Source organism: Schistocerca cancellata, chromosome 1 (genome assembly GCF_023864275.1).
Source record: "Schistocerca cancellata isolate TAMUIC-IGC-003103 chromosome 1, iqSchCanc2.1, whole genome shotgun sequence".
Taxonomy (NCBI): Eukaryota; Metazoa; Arthropoda; class Insecta; order Orthoptera; family Acrididae; genus Schistocerca; species Schistocerca cancellata.
In genome coordinates, this window is record NC_064626.1 from 453814008 (window position 1) to 453836619 (window position 22612).

Genomic DNA, 22612 nt, shown 5'->3' on the forward strand with positions numbered 1-22612 from the left:
TGGTGGCTATTTGCCTAAATTATGGACAGTGAATACAGTTTCTCTTACATCCGTCTGCATGTACATTTTACAATTTCTTTTGCGTTTGGCACTCGTGTTTTCGACCTTATTTCACTTTGATGTTTGTCTGTACATCTGTCAGAGGAACGTAAATAAGCATTAGTGGTGCACTTTTTAGTCGCATTTTACGTGAGGAAATGTGTAATGCTGCCATTAAAAGTGATACTAGGCCAAAAACATCAGTGGCAACCGACTGCTATGTTTTATATGAATAAAACGAAAGGCACATGGTAAAATAAATACGCATTTGTAGCAGCTGCAAAGACGGATTTGAAATACCCTTTGTAGTTGGAACTACGGACAGAAACCGATACCATGGCCACATGAATGAATAGCTTACTGTTTCTGTTCGCTGTTGACCATATTGGATAATGATCGTTCAGAATTAGTGATGGTAATGCTTAATGTATAAACGGAGCGCAACGTTGACCGTGTGAGACCCGAACGCTTCTCGAGCAATGCGGCTGTCGTATGAAAAGACTTCCTGCTGTTAAGCCGTGCGATTGTCTGACACACATTCTTATCGTTCTCTGAACCCATCACTCTGCTCAATTCAAAACAGCTGCTCTCACATGTTCGTGCGATAACAACTTGCCTAGCGGAACGTGAGGCGGCACTCTGCAAACTTGGGATGGCACAGTTTGTGCCGTAGAGATGCGCAACTCCTTTTGAGCTGAAAGATTTTTTCTCCACATGATGGCGCAACCTTCCACATTCCACACATTTGCTACTGGAAACGATTCGTTTCAGAAAAGCGACTACTGTGGATCTCTGAGTGTCGAGAAGGTCATACTTCAAACAAGGCAATAACTTTTCCGCTGAGAGATCGACACAATCGCCACCAAGGGAGGAAATAAAAGGCACTAGAAAATCATCTGCAGATATTTTCCTCGTAAATATGTGCGGGGTGGAGACCTCAGACGATTAGACACAATTACTTCTCTCTAAAAGTAAAAGCTGGCATTTGCTGCCAGTCTAGCAAGCTTTTAACTGAAGTGGTAACAAAGCCCAAGACTAAGGTTCAAGTCAAATGGTAAAATCGGTATATCTTCTTAGGTTGGGCGTCTACTGTCAAACCGCTTCAGGTACGGACTACGCTCCATGTGTGCAATATTCGAAGTGGTGGCTGTTGCAACGAACAAACTCCGCTCCGCTGTGTGCTCGCTGAGTGGACATATCGCCACAACTATCGAAAACTAGCGCTTAGTGTTGGTACTTTGTGTTACGGAAGATTACAGAGACTCTTCGCCTCATTGGCAGACAAATTTGAGTGAGGATAGATGCAGACATTATGTCACCAATTAGATGGACTTTATAAAGCAGCGGGAAGTGGCTAGTTTAAGTTAGTTTAAGTACTGTGTAAGACTAGGGGCCCATGACCTCAGCAGTTTGGTCCCTTAGGAATCCACAAACACTTGAATTTTATAAAGATGTTATGTAACTGCGTCAGTTTTGGGGCTTATTTTATGTTTGGCACCTCCATTTATTTAAAAATAATGATACCATGTACCAGAAAGCCGTATCACTTCAGTGCAAATTTTCTTTATGGTGAGATTTTTTACCAGTGAGGATAGCTTTACAAGCTAGCTGGATTTATTTAAAATTTCCATGGAAGACATCTTGCTTTAAATCTATATCCTATTAATATAAAAAGCTTAACATTCTACGGTATTGGTTTCTACTGATACATCCCGATTACTGTGAAACACTTCCTTTTGGCTACTCCAAACAAAAAAAACTGAAAGTTGCACTGAGGTTCCACGAACAAATCCACACTAAGTTCTTTCCCAGACAGCGTACAGCGAAGTTATTGCGCTTTCCTTTAGGTTCGTCTGAGAATAAGTTAGGGAGCGGAATACCTTGATCGGAGTTTGAAACGATCCTGTTTCACGTTCGCGACACGTATTCACTTGTTGCACTAACGGGTAGCCCAGTGTTTTGAATATGGTGGATATGCAGGTCTTCAATGATGATCCGTAACGTGCCACACAACTACTAGAACGATTGGCATTGCTATTTACTTTGATACAAGTGTAATAAGTACCAGAACCACCGGCCGCGGTGGTCTAGCGGTTCTGGCGCTGCAGTCCGGAACCGCGGGACTGCTACGGTCGCAGGTTCGAATCCTGCCTCGGGCATGGGTGTGTGTGATGTCCTTAGGTTAGTTAGGTTTAAGTAGTTCTAAGTTCTAGGGGACTTATGACCTAAGATGTTGAGTCCCATAGTGCTCAGAGCCATTTGAACCATTTGAACCAGAACCACAACAATTTCTATCGCTTTTCATCCATCAGACGCGGAAGAGTACCGAAATTTTACCTTCCCGGTCAAGAGTTCATATTCGCAGTGATACATGCAGCGCATCCACTAGTAACTCTCAAAGTATGTGTAGTTCGAAAACATTTGTGTATGATATGGCTGTCAAGGTGAATATTTCTGACATCGTACCATTATTGGTTACCAGATTATGCGACGGGTTTTCCAGTTTTAAACCTCTGAGTAATAGAATGAAATTTTCACTCTAGAGCGGAGTGTGCGCTGATGTAAAACTTCCTGGCAGATTAAAACTCTGTGCCGGACCGAGACTCGAACTCGGGACCTTTGCCTTTCGCGGGCAAGTGCTCTAGAGCACTAGAGGTCCCGAGTTCGAGTCTCGGTCCGGCACACAGTTTTGATCGGCCAGGACGTTTCTCTGAGTAATATCTTACGGAGTGTGAAATAAGACATCAGTCCAAGAGAACGGTACGTTAATCTTGACGAACCCTTGGCGTTGTTTAAAAAGAGGAGGCAAGATTTGATTCACTCTCGTCTTACATACATACGTGAGACACAATAGGCGCTCCTCACGGAGAGCATCGCAAATGCAAGAATTAAGATAGCCTACTCTATCAGCGAGGCTGAATTCCCCTTCAAGGTTTTTCAGCCCACAGTGTGGTACGACTAAACTTTTAGTCTTAGAAGCGCAATTACATTTTAAGAGATGCATTTGCTTACTGCGACTGGAGCACAAATATTGTCATTGCGTCGTGGATACAAAGGGAGTCTTCTCTCCGAACTTTGCGAAGTTTTCGTTTCAGAAAATCATAACTGGGAAACTATTGGATTATGGTTTGTTTAAGGCGGTTAGCAGCTCTCAAAGTCTTTTACTGATACGTCAGAATTTCAGTAGGCGCACCAGTCATTACTCTAGAACATCAAGGCGATATCCGAGTTCTGGCGATGTACAGGTCAACATTGCACCGTCAACAGTTCTGATTGCTTCATTGATTCGTGCACGAAAGGTAGACATGTCATTGACGGAGGCTGTGCACACGCGATCTTCGACGTAACCCAACAAAGAGAAGTCTAATGGTGTGTCATCGGGAGAGCGCGGGGGCCATGCGATGGGACCGGCACGACTTATCCACTTTCTGAATAGCTGATATCGCTCCCTCCAGTCCGCGTGTTGCACGAAAAATTGGTTTCTGGCGGTTGCGTTCAGACGCTGATTGCCATTTGTCAATACGTATTAGGGAAACAGGACGTCGTCCACTCGAGGGAGATCTTTGATAGTGGCTGCTCTTTTTTCCGGCGATGTCCATCCATACTGCCGTCGATAATTCCGCAGTACCGATGTCACAGATTTAGATTCTGTATATTAGATGACACATTGCGTCTTCTCCTGATCTGTGGCCATTTTGATGCACTCCGAGTCAAATCGAAAACGAAGGACAAAGGGAAAAAAACTTTGAAAGCTGCTAAATATTTTACAACAAACCACAATTCTCTCTCTCTCTCTCTAATAGTTTCCAAGATATGACTTTTTGAAATAATAGCGTGACTTTATGTACACCCTGTTACAACGTATGTCATTTTAAGTCTATTTTAGTTACCTATAAATGCGAAAGAGTAATTAAACTGAAAAGATATTGCAGTTGAGTACTCGGTTCGTCATAAAGATTCAAACACTGTTCTCTATTTCAGAGAGCAACAAAATTTAGTTACATCTCTAGAGATCATTCCATGATAAGATAGTTATATAGGGTTATAAATTTAAAGTTACTGGTGCTCGATTTGAGTACTGGAGGAAATTGAATTTAAACAGTCGAGAACGGTAGTAACAAATTACTCCAATAAAATCACCAAAGCAAAGTATTGGATTTTTAACCTATTTCGGGTTTAAAATAGCGGGCAACTTATTAATATCAGTGTTTCTGAAGGACGAAACATTTAATGTAAAAGCAGAAGGGCGTACCTAGGAGAAGGGGAAGGCGACTAGCAAAAATATGTGCTTCCACATACCGAACTCGCATCCTGCCCCACCAAAGAAGCAGAAGTGACTCTTCAGTGCCACTTTCAAGAAAACTAGAAGCTGTAAAGAGTACTGGGCAATAGCAAGTGCACCAATTGGTATATTTCACGATATATCAACACTATTTCGTCGTTCACCGTCCCCAGCTCAGATCAAGACTAAGGATGTGAAGAGGTTGTGTATGTAATCGTAAAACTTTTGTATTGAATTTGCGAAGGTTCAAGGACGATAAACTGAAAACTTCTCTCCTTTCCTTCCGCCAGGGTAGTACCACGGTATTTATCGACTACACGGTAATCGGTACCAGGGCCTATAACACATCACTTGACATAAATGTGTGTGTCCTAAGGTACCAAACTGCTGAGGTCATCGGCCCCTAGACTTACACACTACTTAAACTAACTAACGCTAAGAACAACACACACACACACACACACACACACACACACACACACACACACACCCATGCCCAAGGGAGGACTCGAACCTCCAGTGGGAGGGGCTGCTGCTTGGTATACAATTTCGTTGCAGACATATTTCTGATGGCCGATTTTCCTTCGTTGTGTTTATTGTCGCCTACTTTCTTTACTGTTAATCGTGTATTTCCCCGCTATTATCGTCATGTGGTCGCGACAGATTACATTATGCTTGTGATTGTGACACAATATAGAGAAAGGCTGTTTGTTACACCTTTGACCTGTATCTGCGCTTCGCAGTAGTCTGCGACAGTGTGAGCGAACGGTAAAGTACAGTCAAGTTTCATAGCAGGAAAACGAAGCCTTTCTTATCGGCTGGAGATGCTATGTTACATTTTGACCTCTCTAAGATTTCGATTTTATTCTACCATATTGCGTGTGGAAGTAATTGGAACTGCACTCCTACGTCCTATGACTCTGCAGGCGAAGAGAAGGAAATGAATAAAAAATTTAAAAAAATATAATCAGTCTTTGTCAAACCTCAATTTCCGCACGAAGGTGTATTTTCAACTGGCAAGAGGCCCTTTAGGTCGATCATATTTTTCTGTAGCTACTTTTCCAGTGTCACAATTATTATTTCTCCATCCGCATACAGTAATTTCTTATCGACAGCTTACTTTGCGATAGCACATTGCTTACAATCATCACGATTTGAGCTGGGCCGGTTTCCGCTTCCTGCCCCCTTTCAAGATTTACAACTTGTTTGAGCACACAATGTGCTTTCTCGCTTGGGTAGCTCTATGGCACGCCATGCGGCGAGTTTTTAATGCGTGTGCAGCTATCGTCAGGGAATAAGCTAATAAACGAGGTACTTCAGTTTTGTTGCATATTATACTGCATGCGGTACGAGTGGCTCTTTCCGGGGGAATTTTACAAAAAAATGGCTCTGAGCACTATGGAACTTAACTTCTGAGTCATCAGTCCCCTAGAACTTAGAACTACTTAAACCTAAGGACATCAGACACATCCATGCCCGAGGCAGTATTCGAACCTTCGACCGTAGAGGTCGCGCGGTTCCAGACTGTCGCGCCTAGAACCGCTCGGCCATCCGGCCGGCTGGAATTTTACAAGTCCTACATAGTCACAGACCACAGCAATGAAACACTATATAACCTTCGTATCTCACTTACTGCAACACTGAATCCAACAGCGATTTAGTGTCTCCGACGTGTCGTCTTTTCATGTATTTACCGATAAAAGCACTGCTGATTCATGGTACACTGCTCTTAATGCATAATGTTCTAAAATGGTGAAATACTGTATTATCAGGAAAGAGGACGTCGGTATGTATGAAATGCTTTTCTACTGTGCTAAATCGCACTGAGTATGTTGTTGTTATGAGCTCTATAATGAGACAAACATCTAACATGTTGTCCTTCTTCAAATTAGAACTTAACGACCCCTTGTCACAAACGCCCTTAGCTGTTATGCTTGTCACCGAGGAATAACACTGTGCATCCTATCAGCTTTTTCGTTTCCACAGGATATTACTTTGGTGTCCCATTGCGTCCCCAACACTGTGAAATTTTCCATGAACGCTAGTTACAAATTCTGACCGTAAACTGGAAATAGCAACACTGTACACATGACTTCAAGCTCACTTTTACGGTAATTAGTAAGAGATAATTTCTCGTTTGGTAATAGCTGTGTATTCATAAACAACTCTCAGTAACATTTTTAAGCTACGGAAATTGTCCTATAGGCATTCTTTTCGTCAGTCCCCTAGAACTTAGAACTACTTAAACCTAACTAGCCTAAGGACAGCACACAACACCCCGTCATCACGAGACAGAGAAAAATCCCTGACCCCGCCGGGAATCGATCCCGGGAACCCGGGCGCGGGAAGCGAGAACGCTACCGCACGACCACGAGCTACGGACTTATTTTTGCAAAAACGTGTAGTTATTATTTGTAGGCTGGGCTTTGATAATGGACGTATGGTTCTGATGCAGAGGTGGAATCGTTCTAACGCTTATTGTACACTATAGCTATTTCGTTGTTGGTTTGTGTCTGCAGAAAAACTGAACTTCATTTGTGAGTTCGTCATAGAGCAAAAACACGCCCGAAAGAACAGACAGTACGCTAATCAAGTCATTATAATTGGCGGCTTGATAACGAAATATCCCACATTGTATAACTATCTTAGGTTTGAGTAATGTTATGAGTGTAAAACAGGGATAGAATGTGCTCGTTGTATTCATTTCTGTGAACGAGTTTTAGTTTCTCTGAATGTCACTGTTACACTCTGTTCCACTGACAGCCACGCCAGTTGTTGAGAGACCTTCAACTGTTACTCGGTGTTGTTTTTGAAATGTATGCTCAGAAATTTCAGAACTGAGGCGGAGTTTTGGCACTTATTCATTGGACATTGATTAGCAGGAAAATAGTGGGGAGTATAGGAGTGAGGGAGATGTGTGGAGAAGCTTGTTGTGTGAGTGTGTATGCGTGCGTGTCATTTTTCCGTCGTTTTATGGTGATAAAGAGTGTCGTTGTTGGTACCTTATGTGTGCAGTGAACATGCAACGATGCATGGAACAAAACCAGTTCATAAACTCAAGAACCGGTACTTTCGTAAACGCGCACAACTTATACGTTTTTTATTGGTTTTTGTTTCGTGGCCGAACCGACATTAACTCAGATTTGCCGTCCATCAATCCTTGAAGTCACTTAACCGCTTTTATACGTACTGTTACTGATGATATTAAGGAATCAAATCAATCCGCTACATTTGAAGCTTATACCCACCTCCGTTTCACGAGACGGGGCTTGAACCCATGAACTCCATTTTATGAGAGACCAAGCCTGCCACGAGATTATTGCGGCCGGCAGAAGTCTTATTTTACCGCTGATATTAATCAGTTTACTACCTCACTTTTCTTGTCTGAAATCACACACTTATCGCTGCTCCTATTAGATCTCTGGCTGATAGAAAACTGTACGTCAAACTACTGTTTGAAAATAGCTGCTCCTAAGATTACTTAGCGTATGAATGCTTTCTGGGGTGGAGACAGTTACGAAACAAAGAAAATCTGTTACAAAAGGAAGCGTGTTTTGTGTAAGACCTTTACCGTTGCAACTTCTCCTGCGATTTGTGGCCCAAGTTACGTCGTTGCTAACATGCTCCACGTTAGAGATTTTTCCATGTTTTTCACTTACTTAATACAGATTTTTGCATTGAAAAGACAGCAGAACCAATGAAATTCTGCGCCCTTTGCCGTTCTAGATATACCTGATTTATGATTTATCACCGCGATGATATCACACAGATGTTTGGTGGAACAAAATAAGAAAGGGTGCCGACCTTCAAATGATAGTAGCCTCTTACATGTCCCAGAAGTTGCACAGAATATCCTCTGTGAACGTAGTACTACACAAGTTCCTTACCCTCACAACTTTCAGTCATAACTATAAGAAGAATTTTATTTCACAGATAGAGAACCAAATTCAATCATTTCTTTTCACTGTGAGATGATTAAGCAACAGTTTCGAATTCCATTCCAGGTTCCAGGCTTCGGTAATAAAGCTGTATGAAATGAAAATATTATGAAGAAATAAATTGTAAGGGAACGTAAATGAGAAGAATTTATTTTAATTTACTAGACAAACTTCTATCTCCCGCCCTTGGTGTCATAGCTAAATTTGAGGTCTGTTATGATGTCGTACAGATGGCAAATCACGCCATCACAAGTCAAAAGGTAGGTGTTGAAACATTCTTTTTGTATTATTAGCAGCAGCTGGTACGGAGGACAGATTTCTTAATGTTGACTTGAAACTCTTACACCACACGCAAGAAGCATACCCATTCATGTACAAATAGTGACAGTTCGAATACATTACATTAAAAGTAGCGTAAAATCGAAGGAAAAATGCAATGAATTATCAGATACAAAAATTTGGAAAAGAACAACCGGCGTTACCATGGTAACGAACGCACTGCAGTAATATGTATTCAGAGAATTACATCTTCCGCCATGGGAAGCTCTACTGTGGCGGACCTCTTTTTCTGTACAGTCCCATGAAAATCGCTTATAAATTACAGGTACTTGTGCCCGTTAATTGGTGCATAAATAATAACGTTTTCCGTGTTTGTCCTGACAGAAGTGATCCAAAACAGCGCAGGGCGTTTCGTCGCGATTCATTTAGTAAGCATAATGGCATCCCGGAGATGCTCGTAAATCCAGTAGCAATCAGTGCAAGAGAGGCGTCGTGGATGAGGCCGTAGTTTTCTGTTAAGAGAAGAGTCAAGCAACATAGTACTTACTGCTACACATATCTCTCGAAATCGCCATAGCAAAGTTTGTGCAATACACATTGTCATCTTCGGAATTTCTACATATTTTGCTCGTCGAAATACATCGTTGAATTTACACTGAGTCGTGTTGTACGTTACTCTGCTTTATGGATTTAAATGGTGTTGTCATGATTTTAGTGTTCGTTATGACGTTAGAACAGTTCAATGATACACTTGTTCTCATCAGATTCGACAGCAAACAACACCGATAATGGTAGGACAGGTGTACATGCTAACGTCGCAAGCATTAGATAGAGAAAGTATATGAGGATATTTAATGGATATTTCAGTATGTAAAGCGAGAAGAAAATGTAGTATTCATGGGTAATTGGAATGTGGATGTAGGGGAAGGAACAGAAGAAGGGCTGCGGGGGAAAATGGGCTTGGTAAAAGAAGTGGGAGAGGAGAAAGACTAATCGAGTTCTGCAATAAATTGCGGCTAGTAATAGCGAGCACTCTGTTCATGAATCACAAGAGGGGAGGTGTACCCGGAGACACGGGAAGCCAATCTCAGGTTCATCCCAGAACTTGGATGCCTTTTGTTTACCAATTCAATTTAGACATCGCTGTTTCTAGGACGGCTGAGAATAGTTTTAGAGACACAGAGTCACCTTCTTTTACGCCCTTGTCGATGGGAAATTCATTCGTTTACTCAACAACACTCACAAACGCCATGGAAGCTTTTTATATGCTTTTTTTGTTAGTCATCAGTCTTCTGACTGGTTTGATGCGGACCGCCTCGAATTCCTCTCCTGTGCCAACCTCTTCATCTCAGTAGCACTTACACTCAATGTGCTCATCATCCTGTCCCTTCTTTTTGTCAGTGTGTACCATACGTGCCTTTCTTCGCCTATTTACGGAGAACGTCCTCATTCCTTATCAGTCCACTTAATATTCAAAATTCATCTGTAGCACCACAAGGAAAACGCTTTGACTCTCCTCCGTCCCGGTATATGCTACGCAAGATTTTAATACAGCCTTGTTCTATTCCTTGTACTGCTAGAGCCTCAAATATCGCTGGGTGGCTGATCGAGTCGAACGCCTTTCAAAATCTTTAAAGGCAAGACGAAGAGGTAAATGGTAGTAACTTGTTCTTCCGATTGTTTCACGTAGAGTGAGAATACGGTCAGTTAAGTACTAAATCCTATGCGGAACCCAGCTTGCTCAGTGTGCTGAGCCAGGTAAAGTGTAGTGCTCAATCTGGTACTCAAAATTCTAGTGCGAACGGAAGGCTGAATCAGACAGATTTTGCCCTTCAGCTCAGCCTCAGAACCTACAAATCACTTGAGGGTGCGCTAGAAGTTTGCCTTAGGGCAGCTTTGAGGAGTGGGGGGCAGTTCTGCTCTGCAAGCTGCCCTGCCCGGTCCGCTTTGCGGAACTGGCGCACACACAGCGGCGAGGCGAGGCGAGGGCGTGTGTAATTGCGGCAGCTGCGGGCACGGGACGGGACAGGTGGCTTCGGCTGTCTGCTGTCAGCCCGCTGCTGGCTACCGGGTGGCCTCGTTACCGCAGCCGCAGCCGGCCGGGTCGCGCCACCGTCTCATCCTCAATACGGCGCGAGCCCAGCAAAAACTGTGCCACTCCCGGCGCGATCTTTCAGTCCCGCCGCCGCCGTCTCTCCGGTCGTTACTCTGGACCGCCACAGCCGCCTGCGAGTCGGCCGCAGCGAAGTCACCAGCCCTCTCATAGGGCAAAATAATACGGCTACCCTAGTTGTTGTTGTGGTCTTCAGTCCTGAGACTGGTTTGATGCAGCTCTCCATGCTACCCTATCCTGTGCAAGCTTCTTCATCTCCCAGTACTTACTGTGAAACGTCCACTTAGAAAAATTATACACGACTGTGCTTAAACTGACACACAATATTTTTAGCGCAACGCAATCTGACTTTCAAAAATCCCTACAAAAGAATGGCCCTGACTAACATTAACCTATACCTTTCACAAATCACTTACCTCACAAAAATCTTCATTACTCGAACTACTGCAATACAGCGAGCGCCACTACTGCCAGCTAAATAAAAGATTCAAACTACGGAAGGCACTAACTACTGATAGGGATAGTTAGCAAATGAAAGATTTTAATAGAGAACAAACAATGTATTTACCTTAATAGTCATAATATACAGGGTGATTCAAAAAGAATACCACAACTTTAGGAATTTAAAACTCTGCAACGACAAAAGGCAGAGCTAAGCACTATCTGTCGGCGAATTAAGGGAGCTATAAGGTTTCATTTAGTTGTACATTTGTTCGATTGAGGCGCTGTTGACTAGGCGTCAGCGTCAGTTGATGCTAAGATGGCGACCGCTCAACAGAAAGCTTTGTGTGTTGTTGAGTACGGCAGAAGTGAATCGACGACAGTTGTTCAGCGTGCATTTCGAACGAAGTATGGTGTTAAACCTCCTGATAGGTGGTGTATTAAACGTTGGTATAGACAGTTTACAGAGAATAGGTGTTTGTGCAAAGGGAAAAGTTCTGGACGGCCGAGAACGAGTGATGAAAATGTAGCACGCATCCAGCAAGCATTTGTTCGCAGCCCAGGAAAATCGACTCGCAGAGCTAGCAGAGAGCTGCAAATTCCACAATCAACTGTATGGAGAGTCCTACGAAAAAGGTTAGTTATGAAACCTTATCGTCTGAAATTGGTTCAAGCACTGTCTGCAGCTGATAAGATTAAAAGAATCGATTTCTGTGATTTTATCCTTGCTCAAATGGAAACAGATGAATCTTTCGTTTCAAAGATTGTGTTTAGTGATGAAGCAACTTTCCACACTAACGGGAAAGTCAACCGTCACAATGTCTGTATATGGGGCACTGAGAATCCGCGGGAAACAACTCAGTATGAACGTGACTCGCCTAAGGTGAACGTTTTCTGTGCCATTTCAGCCAATAAAGTTTTTGGTCCCTTTTTCTTCGAAGGTGCTACTGTAACTGGACTACAGTATCTGGAGATGTTAGAGAATTGGCTGTTCCCTCAGCTCGAACAAGAAGCACAACAATTCATATTTCAGCAGGATGGAGCGCCACCACATTGGCACTATCTGTCCGTAACTACCTGAACGTCAACTACCCGAGGCGATGGATCGGCCGCCAGGCAGCCCGTGACAGAGCACTTCATCACTGGCCTCCAAGAAGCCCTGATCTTACCCCCTGCGATTTTTTCTTATGGGGGTATGTTAAGGATATGGTGTTTCGGCCACCTCTCCCAGCCACCATTGATGATTTGAAACGAGAAATAACAGCAGCTATCCAAACTGTTACGCCTGATATGCTACAGAGAGTGTCGAACGAGTTGGAGTATCGGGTTGATATTGCTCGAGTGTCTGGAGGGGGCCATATTGAACATCTCTGAGCTTGTTTTTGAGTGAAAAAAAACCTTTTTAAATACTCTTTGTAATGGTGTATAACCGAAGGTTATATTATGTTTCTTTCATTAAATACACATTTCTAAACTTGTGGTATTCTTTTTGAATCACCCTGTATATAGCAGTTCATGACATCCAGTCTTACAAATTTCAAAACTCCTCCATTTCTCTCCCCACATCCACCACTGCTGGCGGCTCACCTCCAACTGCCAACGCTACACGCTGTTCACAGCCAACTGCCCAATACTACAATGGCAGACAACAATGCAAACTAGCCACAGACTGCACACAGCACAGCCAGTGATTTTCATACAGAGTGCTACGTGGCGTTACCAATGTAAAAACCTAAACAGCCTACTTACAACTGCAACCTACATCCTTCTGAATCAGCTTAGTGTATTCATCTCTTGGTCTCCCTCTACGATTTTTACCCTCCACGCTGCCCTCCAATGCTAAATTTGTGATCCCTTGATGCCTCAGAATATGTCCTACCAAGCGATCCCTTCTTCTAGTCAAGTAGTGCCACAAACTCCTCTTCTCCCCAATTCTACTCAATACCTCCTCATTGGTTATGTGATCTACCCATCTAATCTTCAGCATTCTTCTGTAGCACCACATTTCGAAAGCTTCTATTCTCTTCTTGTCCAAACTATTTATCGTCCATGTTTCACTTCCATACATGGCTACACTCCATACAAATACTTTCAGAAACGACTTCCTGACACTTAAATCTATTCTCGATGTTAACAAATTTCTCTTCTTCAGAAATGCTTTTCTTGCCATTGCCAGTCTACATTTTATATCCTCTCTACTTCGACCATCATCAGTTATTTTTCTCCCCAAATAGCAAAACTCCTTTACTACTTTAAGTGTCTCATTTCCTAATCTAATTCCCTCAGCGTCACCCGACTTAATTCGACTACATTCCATTATCCTCGTTTTGCATTTGTTGATGTTCATCTTATATCCTCCCTTCAAGATACCCTAGTTAGGAGTATCGTAAGCCGAGCTTCGTTCTGACTTCTCTGTATAGCACACAGAGTGTCTTATGCTTTCTTTTGTGCGATATAAAATCTTTAGTAGCCTTCAGAGATGGAAGGCAGGAAGACTAGACTGTATCACAAAAAAAAGTTCAAATGTGTGTGAAATCTTATGGGACTTAACAGCTAAGGTCATCATTCCCTAAGCTTACACACTACTAAACCTAAATTATCCTAAGGACAACACACACACCCATGCCTGAGGGAGGACTCGAACCTCCGCCGGGACCGACTGTATCACGATCAACTTATTTCGGCGATGTACTATTGCAAGTGTTCCCTCATAACATGTACAGGAAACGGTGAAAATATGGAAACATCAAAAACAAAACACAATGCCATGCCTAATACGGTGTAGGAAATCCGTAGGCGTCCAAAACAGCTTCCAGTCGTGTCGGAATGGATAAATACAGCTACTGTGTGAATTTAAAGAGAATCTTATACCATTTTTCCTGTAAAGTAGTGGCATATTCAAGTGACGATGGTGAAGGTGGGTAGCGTTCACTGACCCTGCTCTCCAAATTAGACCACAAAGGTTGAGATCTGACGACTCTGGTGATTGGGGGAGATGCATGTACTCACAAGATCAGTCCCAGACGATGTGAACTGTATGAAGACGGACCCTGTCGATTTCGAACAAAGCATCGCCATTTGGGAACGAACATTATACACTACTGGTCATTAAAATTGCTACACCACGAAGATGACGTGCTACAGACGCGAAATTTAACCGACAGGAAGAAGATGCTGCGATATGCAAATGATTAGCTTTTCAGAGCATTCACACAAGGTTGGAGCCGGTGGCGAAACCTACAACGTGCTGACATGAGGAAAGTTTCCAACCGATTTCTCATACACAAACAGCAGTTGATCGGCAAGTTTCTGGAAATATACATCAACGTAATGTGCTTATCTTATGAAGTAAACGAAATTGATCGTAACGCAGTCAATGTGCAAAATGGAACTGTCGTTTAATGAATTTCTGGCCGTGGCACTTGACGTCCCATTGACAACGAGGTCATTAGAGACAGACCACAGGCACAAGGTGGGGGAAATGCGGGGAAGGAAATTGGAAGCGTTTTTGTCAAAGGAATCATTCTGGCATTTTCCTTAAGCTGTTTCCGAAAAGCAAACTCTGGACTGCCAGACGGGTATTTGAAGAGCAGTCCTCCAGAAAGCGCGTCCAGTGTGCTAACTGCTAACCACTCCACAATCTCTCTCTAGTGCGAGAGTGATAACTGAGGTGTTGTGTAGATTTATCGATTTAACAGATTTCCGACGAGGGAAAATGGTCGGTACCAGCTGACAACAAAAGATATTATGGAGCAGTAACAAAATTTGCTAAGAGTTGTAACCTCTAGTGAGACCAATGCCACAGAAGTAATTTTTTCTAGGGCGCGGTAGAAAATATTCGTGAAACAGCTTGTATTCACAAATAGGAGTAAATCACACTAATGTTAACAAGAAGCTTCAGAGTTGCGAAGAGAACGACATACGGATCACTGACAGATAAAAGCATGTGTCATGACCATAACATTAAATTTTACACTACTGGCCATTAAAATTGCTACACCACGAAGATGACATGCTACAGACGCCAAATTAGCCGAGAGGAAGAAGATTCTGTGATATGCAAATAGTTAGCTTTTCAGAGCATTCTCACAAGGTTGGCGCCGGTGGCGACACCTACAACGTACTGACATGAGGAAAATTTACAACCGATTTCTCATACACAAACAGCAGTTGACCGGCGTTGCCTGGTGAAACGTTATTGTGATGACTCGTGTAAGGAGAAGAAATGCGTACCATCACGTTTCCGACTTTGATAAAGGTCGGATTGTAGCCTATCTCGATAGCGGTTTATCGTATTGCGACATTGCTGCTCGCGTTGATCGAGATCCAATGACTGTTAGCAGACTATGGAATCGGTGGGTTCAGGAGGGTAATACGTAACGCCGTTCTGGATCCCAACGGCCTCGTCCTCGTATCACTAGCAGTCGATGACAAGCATCTTATCCGCATGCCTGTAACGGATCGTGCAGCCACGTCTCGGTCCCTGAGTCAACAGATGGGGACGTTTGCAAGAGAACTACCATCTGCACGAACAGTTCGACGACGTTTGCAGCAGCATGGACTATCAGCGCGGAGGCCATGGCTGCGATTACCCTTGACGCTGCATCACAGACAGGAGCGCCTGCGATGGTGTACTCAACGACGAACCTGGATGGACGAATGGCAAAACGACTTTTTTTCGGACGAATCCAGGTTCTGTTTACAGAATCATGATGGTCGCTCCCGTGTTTGGCGACATCGCGGTGAACGCACATTGGAAGCGTGTATTCGTCATCGCCATACTGGCAGATCACCCGGCGTGATGGTATGGGGGGTGCCATTGGTTACACGTCTCTGTCACCTCTTGTTTGCATTGACAGCACTTTGAACAGTGTATGTTACATTTCAGATGTGTTACGACCCGGGGCTCTACCCTTCATTCGATCCCTGCGAAACCCTACATTTCAACAGACTAATGCACGACCGCATGGTGCAGGTCCTGTACGGGCCTTTCTGGATACAGAAAATGTTCGACTGCTGCCCTGGCCAGTACATTCTCCAGATCTCTCACCATTTGAAAAGTCTGGTCAATGGTGACCGAGCAACTGGCTCGTCACAATACTCCACTCACTACTCTTGATGAACTGTGGCATCGTGTTGAAGCTGCATGCGCAGCTGTACCTGTACACGCCATCCAAGCTCTGTTTGACTCAATGCCCAGGCGTATTAAGTCCGTCATTACTGCCAGAGGTGGTTGTTCTGGGTACTGATTTCTCAGGATCTATGCACCCAAATTGCGTGAAAACGTAATCAAATGTCAGTTCTAGTATGATATATTTGTCCGATGAATACCGTTTATCATCTGCATTTCTTCTTGGTGTAGTAATTTTCATGGGCAGTAGTGTAAATTGACATTTTCAACTTCTGTAGTCCTGTCTTCCTCAGTTGCGCGTAATATTACTGTATATTGATAATTTTTACTTATGGACCGTCTGACAGCACTAAAATTGTGTTTTATTCAGTTGCAGTCAGACGGTCCATAAGTAAAAATTATCAATATAGTGTAAATTGCTTCTTCCCTCGGCGTGTTTACGCATGGACAATTAAGGGATCACTTTTTTGAATACCTCTAATTGTTTGCCATTGCAACGTAAATGTTTGAAATTTGGCTAAAACATAGCAACAACGTTCCTCGGTAACGATCCAAAAGCATGGTGCCCTGCGAAGTCACTCTCGGGCTCGGCGACGTTTCATACAGCAAGGTGTCTACACATGCGAGTAAAAGAGTAGAGCGCAGAAGTTCACGTGTGACAGAAGGTGGGTTAAGGGTGTCACAAAATTTCACGACAATTATGACCAATGGAGCAGTGCATGCTCCGCGCGATGAGAAGGTCGTCACACGTCCTCTTACCCACATCTCACACCTTCTTTTGATGTTTCTCCAACGGACGTCAGCACTGCGACGCTCAGTGTTGTAATCACGCTACTTTCGTATGGGCGGCCGAGGAAGACATTTCAGACACTCCGCCGCTCGGAATCAACACGAAATGGTCCTGTGGGGTGGCATAAGTTGTGACGATGAAACCTTCTCTTCCCACGGGACGTCGATTCCCACACATTTCGAGGTCGAAAACGACAGTTCGCGTTGTGACGAGCAACAGGACGACGTTTTTGACAACATTTGATACTGCTCGCATCCCACGAATGATTCAACCCTTCTCTAAGGACGGGGTTGGGGGGGGGGGGGGGCAGCGACCACATTGAACGCAGGCGCAAGGGCAGTCACGTGACCTGCCAGCAGGCACCTAGGACGCTTCTGTCTGTACAGGCACTCTTCGCCGTTTTCTTAACGCTCTTACAGAGGAAGGCTGTAGGCGGCATTCAGCCAAATTTCAAACCTGTGCGCCAGCAATGGAAAACAAATAGCGGATTTCGAAAAAGTTATTATTTAATTGTGCTGCACAATCTATAGCCCAACAGTGAAATATGGTGAGTGTTGTGCAGTGGGTTAAGGAGTCATATAGTGGTTTCGGAGAACACTTGGTCAGTCTAAAACCACAGTAATTGATAAGGTCAATGAAATCATCATGACTACGTTCATTAAGTGTGGCAGAAGAAGAGCTAGTAGGCGAGAATTATTCACATAGCTATAAATATCCAATATTGGTTTCATGAGCTCAATACGCAGAAATTTAAGGACATGGGACCTGGATAAACTGAAAGAACCAGAGGTTGTAGAGAGTTTCAGACGGAGGGAGCATTGGGGAACGACTCTCAAGAATAGGGGAAAGGAAAACAGTAGAAGAAGGGTAGGTAGCTTTGAGAGATGAAATAGGACTGTAGAGCGCCAAGTAGGTAAAACGAAGGGGGCTGGTAGAAATCCTGGGGTATACAAGAGATATTGAATTTAATCGATGAAAGGAGAAAATATAAAAATGCAATAAATGAAGCAGGCGAAAGGGAAAAGAAACTCTAAAAATGAGATTGACAGGGAGTGCAGAATGTCTAAGCATGAATGGATAGAGGACAAATGTAAGGATGTAGATGCATATATCACTAGGGGTAAGTTAGAAGCTGCCTGCTTGAAAATTGAAGAAACCTTTGGAGAACAGAGAGCCACCTGTATGAATATCAAGAGCTCAGATGGAAAACAAAGAAGAGTAAGCGGAAAGTGCAAGGAGTATATAGAGGGTCTGTACAAGGCAGATGCACTTGACGGCAATATTATGGAAATGGAAAGGAGGAATGATACTGCAAGAAGAATTTTACAAGGCACTGAAACACTTAAGTCGAAACAAGGCCCATGGAGTACACAACATTCTGTTAGAGCTACTGACTATCTTGGGAGAGCCAGCCATGACAATACTCTTCCGCCTGGTGAGCAAGAGGTATGAGACATGCGAAATACCCTCAGACTTCAAGAAGAATATAATAATTCCAATTCCAAACAAAGCACGTGCTGACAGGTAAGAAAATTACCGAACTATGACTATAATAATAAATTACAGTTGCAAAATACTAACACGAATCCTTTACAGAAGAATGGAAAAACTGGTAGAAGCCGACCTCGAGAAAGATCAGTTTGAAATCTGGAGAAATGTCGGAACACGCGAGAGAATACGACTTCTCACAGAAGATAGGTTAAGGAAAGGAAAACCTATGTTTATAGCATTTGCAGACTTAGAGAAAGCTATTGACAATGTTGACTGAAATTCTCTCCTTTAAGCTGTAAAGGTAGCAGGGATAAAATACAGGAAGCGCAAGGCTATTTACAATTTATACAGAAAGCAGATGGCGGTTATAAGAGTCGAGCGACACGGAAGGGAAGCAAGCAGTAAAGGAAACAAAACAAAAATTTGGAGTAGGAATTAAAGTCAAGGGAGATGAAATAAAAACTCTGAGGTTTGCCGATAACGTAGTAATTCTGTCAGAGACAGCAAAGGGCTTGGAAGAGCAGTTGAACGGAAGGGACAGTCTCTTCAAAGAAGGGTATAAGACGAACACCAACAAAAGCAAAACTAGAACAATCGTATGTAGTCGAATTAAATCAGGTGATGCTGATGGGATTAGATTAAGAAATGAGACACTTAAAGCACTAGATGAGTTTTGCTATTTGGAAAGAAAAATAACTGATGTGAAACTTCCTGGCAGATTAAAACTGCGTGCCGGACCGAGACAAGACTCGGGACCTTTGCCTTCCGCGGGCAAGTGCTCTACCAACTGAGCTATCCAAGCACGACTGAGAATCCGTCCTCATAGATTCAATTCTGCCAGTACTTCATTTCCTACCTTCCAAACTTCACTGAAGCACTCCTGGAAGACAGGATACTTGCCCGTAAAAGGCAAAAGTCCCGAGTTCGAGTCTTGGTCCGGCACACCGTTTTAATCTGCCAGCAAGTTTCACATCAGCGCACACTCCGCTGCAGAGTGCAAATTTCATTGTGGAAACATCCTCCAGGCTGTGGTTAAGCCATGCCTCCGCATGATCCTTTATTCCAGGGGTGCTATTTCTGCAAGGTTCGCAGGAGAGCTTCTGTGAAATTTGGAAGGTTGGAGACGAGGTACTGGCAGAAGTAAAGTTCTGAGGACGGGGCGTGAGTCCTTCTTGGGTAGCTCAGATCGTAGAGCACTTGCCCAAGAAAGGCAAAGGTCCCGAGTTCGAGTCTCGGTCCGGCACACAGTTTTAATCTGCCAGGAAGTTTCACATCAGCGCACACTCCGCTGCAGAGTGTAAATTTCATTCTGGAAAATAGCTGATGATGGTCGAAGTAGGGAGGATATAAAATGTAGACTGCCAATGGCAAGGAAAGCGTTGCCGAAGAAGAGAAATTTGTTAAGGTCGAGTATAGATTTAAGTGTCTGGAAATCCTTTCTGAAAGTATTTGTATGGAGTGTAGCCATGTATGGAAGTGAAACATGGAAGATAAACAGTTGAGACAAGAAGAGAATAGAAGCTTTTGAGATTTGGTGCTGGAGGGGAAACTGAAGATTAGATGGGTAGATCACGTAACTAATGAGGAGGTACTATATAGAAATGGGGAGAAGAGAAATTTGCGGCAGAACCTGACTAGAAGAAGGGATCGGTTGGTAGGACACACTCTGAGGCGTCTAGGGATCACTTGTTTAGTACCGGAGGGAAGCATGGGGGGTAAAAATCGTAGAAGGAGACCAAGAAATGAATGCATTAAGCAGATTCAGAAGGGTGTAGGTTGCAGTAGGAAGTGAATAGGTTTGCACAGGATAGAATAGCGTGGAGAGCTGCATTAAACCAGTCTTTGGACTGAAGAACGCAACAACAACGAGCTTGATAGTGTGATGATAAAATTTCAAGTCTCCCCAGGCCTCTATAATCACTGTATTTCAATATGATCGGTCGGTTAAGTGCTATGTTATGGTAATATTTAGGAGCTCGTTAACTTCCTCAGGAAACTTTTAAGGCAATGAGTGAATTTTTTGGAGAGGTAAATATATCTGCTGTATCCCGTTTCGATACATGCAAAAACTCTAAAGTGCAAATGTAATCAGTAAGGTTTCTTATCCTGTTATACTTTTGCATCTAAACTGTGTCATATTTGCACATTTCCATCCCTAGTACACATCCTCAGGTAAAATAGTAAACTATGAAATAATATTAAATTACTATTATTCCGGATTTAGGTACCTGTTTCTTGTTGAGGATGTTGTTTCACTCAGTTAGAAATGTTTTATTTCTTCAAGTGTTTTGTAGCCTAATGAACTCCCTGATAAGAAGCTTCGACAGGTCAAAATTCATCCCAGCGAAATATTTTTACACAACAGCAGCAAAGCAATGTTGTTACGGTGGAGAACGCTACTTTACACGTTACACTATGCGAGAAGTAAAATGAATTTAATTTCATTTTGTTTCGTCTAGAAATGACGTCTACGAACTGGAAGTATAATGAAAGAAAGGATTACGCTTACTATGGCGCTAAAAGGGTGGAAGGAAACAAGAAAACATGTGTGCATAACTTTAAAAGCCATAAAAACCTTAAGACACGAGAGACAACGGAGATGCCGTAAATGTTGCCAAGAAAGAAATAAGAGAGAGACTCATGAAAAATCACAGTTCATTGACCGTTTGGGTCTGGGTCTGTTTTCTGTTCACCTCACGTGCAACTTTAATCCGTCCGAAAGGAAAAATATAGTTTTGTCGTTTTTACCAGTTTCACTTTACTCAAAGAAATATGCCTCTGCAAACTATTCTAGAATTTGAGACGCTGGGTATGAATCTGTGCAGAGAAAGGGCTTTGACTATTGGAGAGGGCGAGGGGGGGGGGAGGGAGGAGAGAGAGAGAGGAGCACAGCCGAGCTGAACCTGGGATGAGGTTTGTCAACGAAGCGAGAAAACAGTAACAAATCCGCAGAGATGCGACTGTGTGATATTGGCGGCAAACGCTGTTACGTAGAAGTTTGCAGGAAGATTGCACTGCATCTTACCATAAATGCGACTCTGTGGTTCGGATACAACTGCAATTGCACTGAAAGTGTGTTGAAGATGACGGATGCATGTGTACCGGGTAGATTAACATGCAACTAAAGAAACGATACGTACACTATGTGATCAAAAGTATCCGGACACCCCCAAAACATACGTTTTTCATATTAGGCGCATTGTGATGCCACCTACTGCCAGGTACTCCATATCAGCGACCTCAGTAGTCATTAGACATTGTGAGAGAGTGGAATGGGGGTGCTTCGCGGAACTCACGGACTTCGAACGTGGTCAGATGATTGGGTGTCACTTGTATCACACGCCTGTACGCGAGATTTCCACACTCCTAAACATCCCTAGGTTCACTGTCTCCGATATTATAGTAAAGTGGAAACGTGAAGTGACACGTACAGCACAAAAGCGTACAGGACGACCTCGTCACCGTCCGCGGTGGCCACGCGGTTCTAGGTGCTGCAGTCCGGAACCGCGCGATTGCTGCGGTCGCAGGTACGAATTCTACCTCGGGCATGGATGTGTGTGATGGCCTTAGGTTAGTTAGCTTTAAGTAGTTCAAAGTTCTAGGGGACTGATGACCTCAGATGTTAAGTCCCATAGTGCTCAGAGCCATTTTTTTCTTCGACCGCCGACAGTTGAAGAGGGTAGTAATGTGTAATAGGCAGACATCTATCCAGACCATCACACAGGAATCCCAAACTGCATTAGGATCCACTGCAAATATTATGACAGTTAGACGGGAGATGAAAAAACTTAGATTTCATAGTCGAGCGGTAAATGCCAAACGATGCCTCGCTTGGTGTAAGGAGCGTAAACATTGGACGATTGAACAGTGGAAAAACGTTGGGTGGAGTGACGAATGACGGTACACAATTTGGCGATTCGATGGCAGGATGTGGGTATGGCGAATGCCCGGTGAACGTCATCTGCCAGCGTGTGTAGTGCCAACAGTAAAATTCGGGGGCGGTGTGTTATGGTGTGGTCGTGTTTTTCATGGAGGGAGCTTGCACCCCTTTGTTGTTTTGCGTGGCACTATCACAGCACAGGCCTACATTGATGTTTTAGGCACCTTC

At 43.4% G+C, this 22612-nt stretch overlaps 1 protein-coding gene across 1 annotated transcript in view; it reads left to right on the plus strand.

Moving 5' to 3' along the window:
- The window catches only part of LOC126176871 (atrial natriuretic peptide-converting enzyme-like), a 590044-nt gene that overhangs the window by 214623 nt on the left and 352809 nt on the right, over positions 1 to 22612 (plus strand). The window lies entirely within an intron of this gene.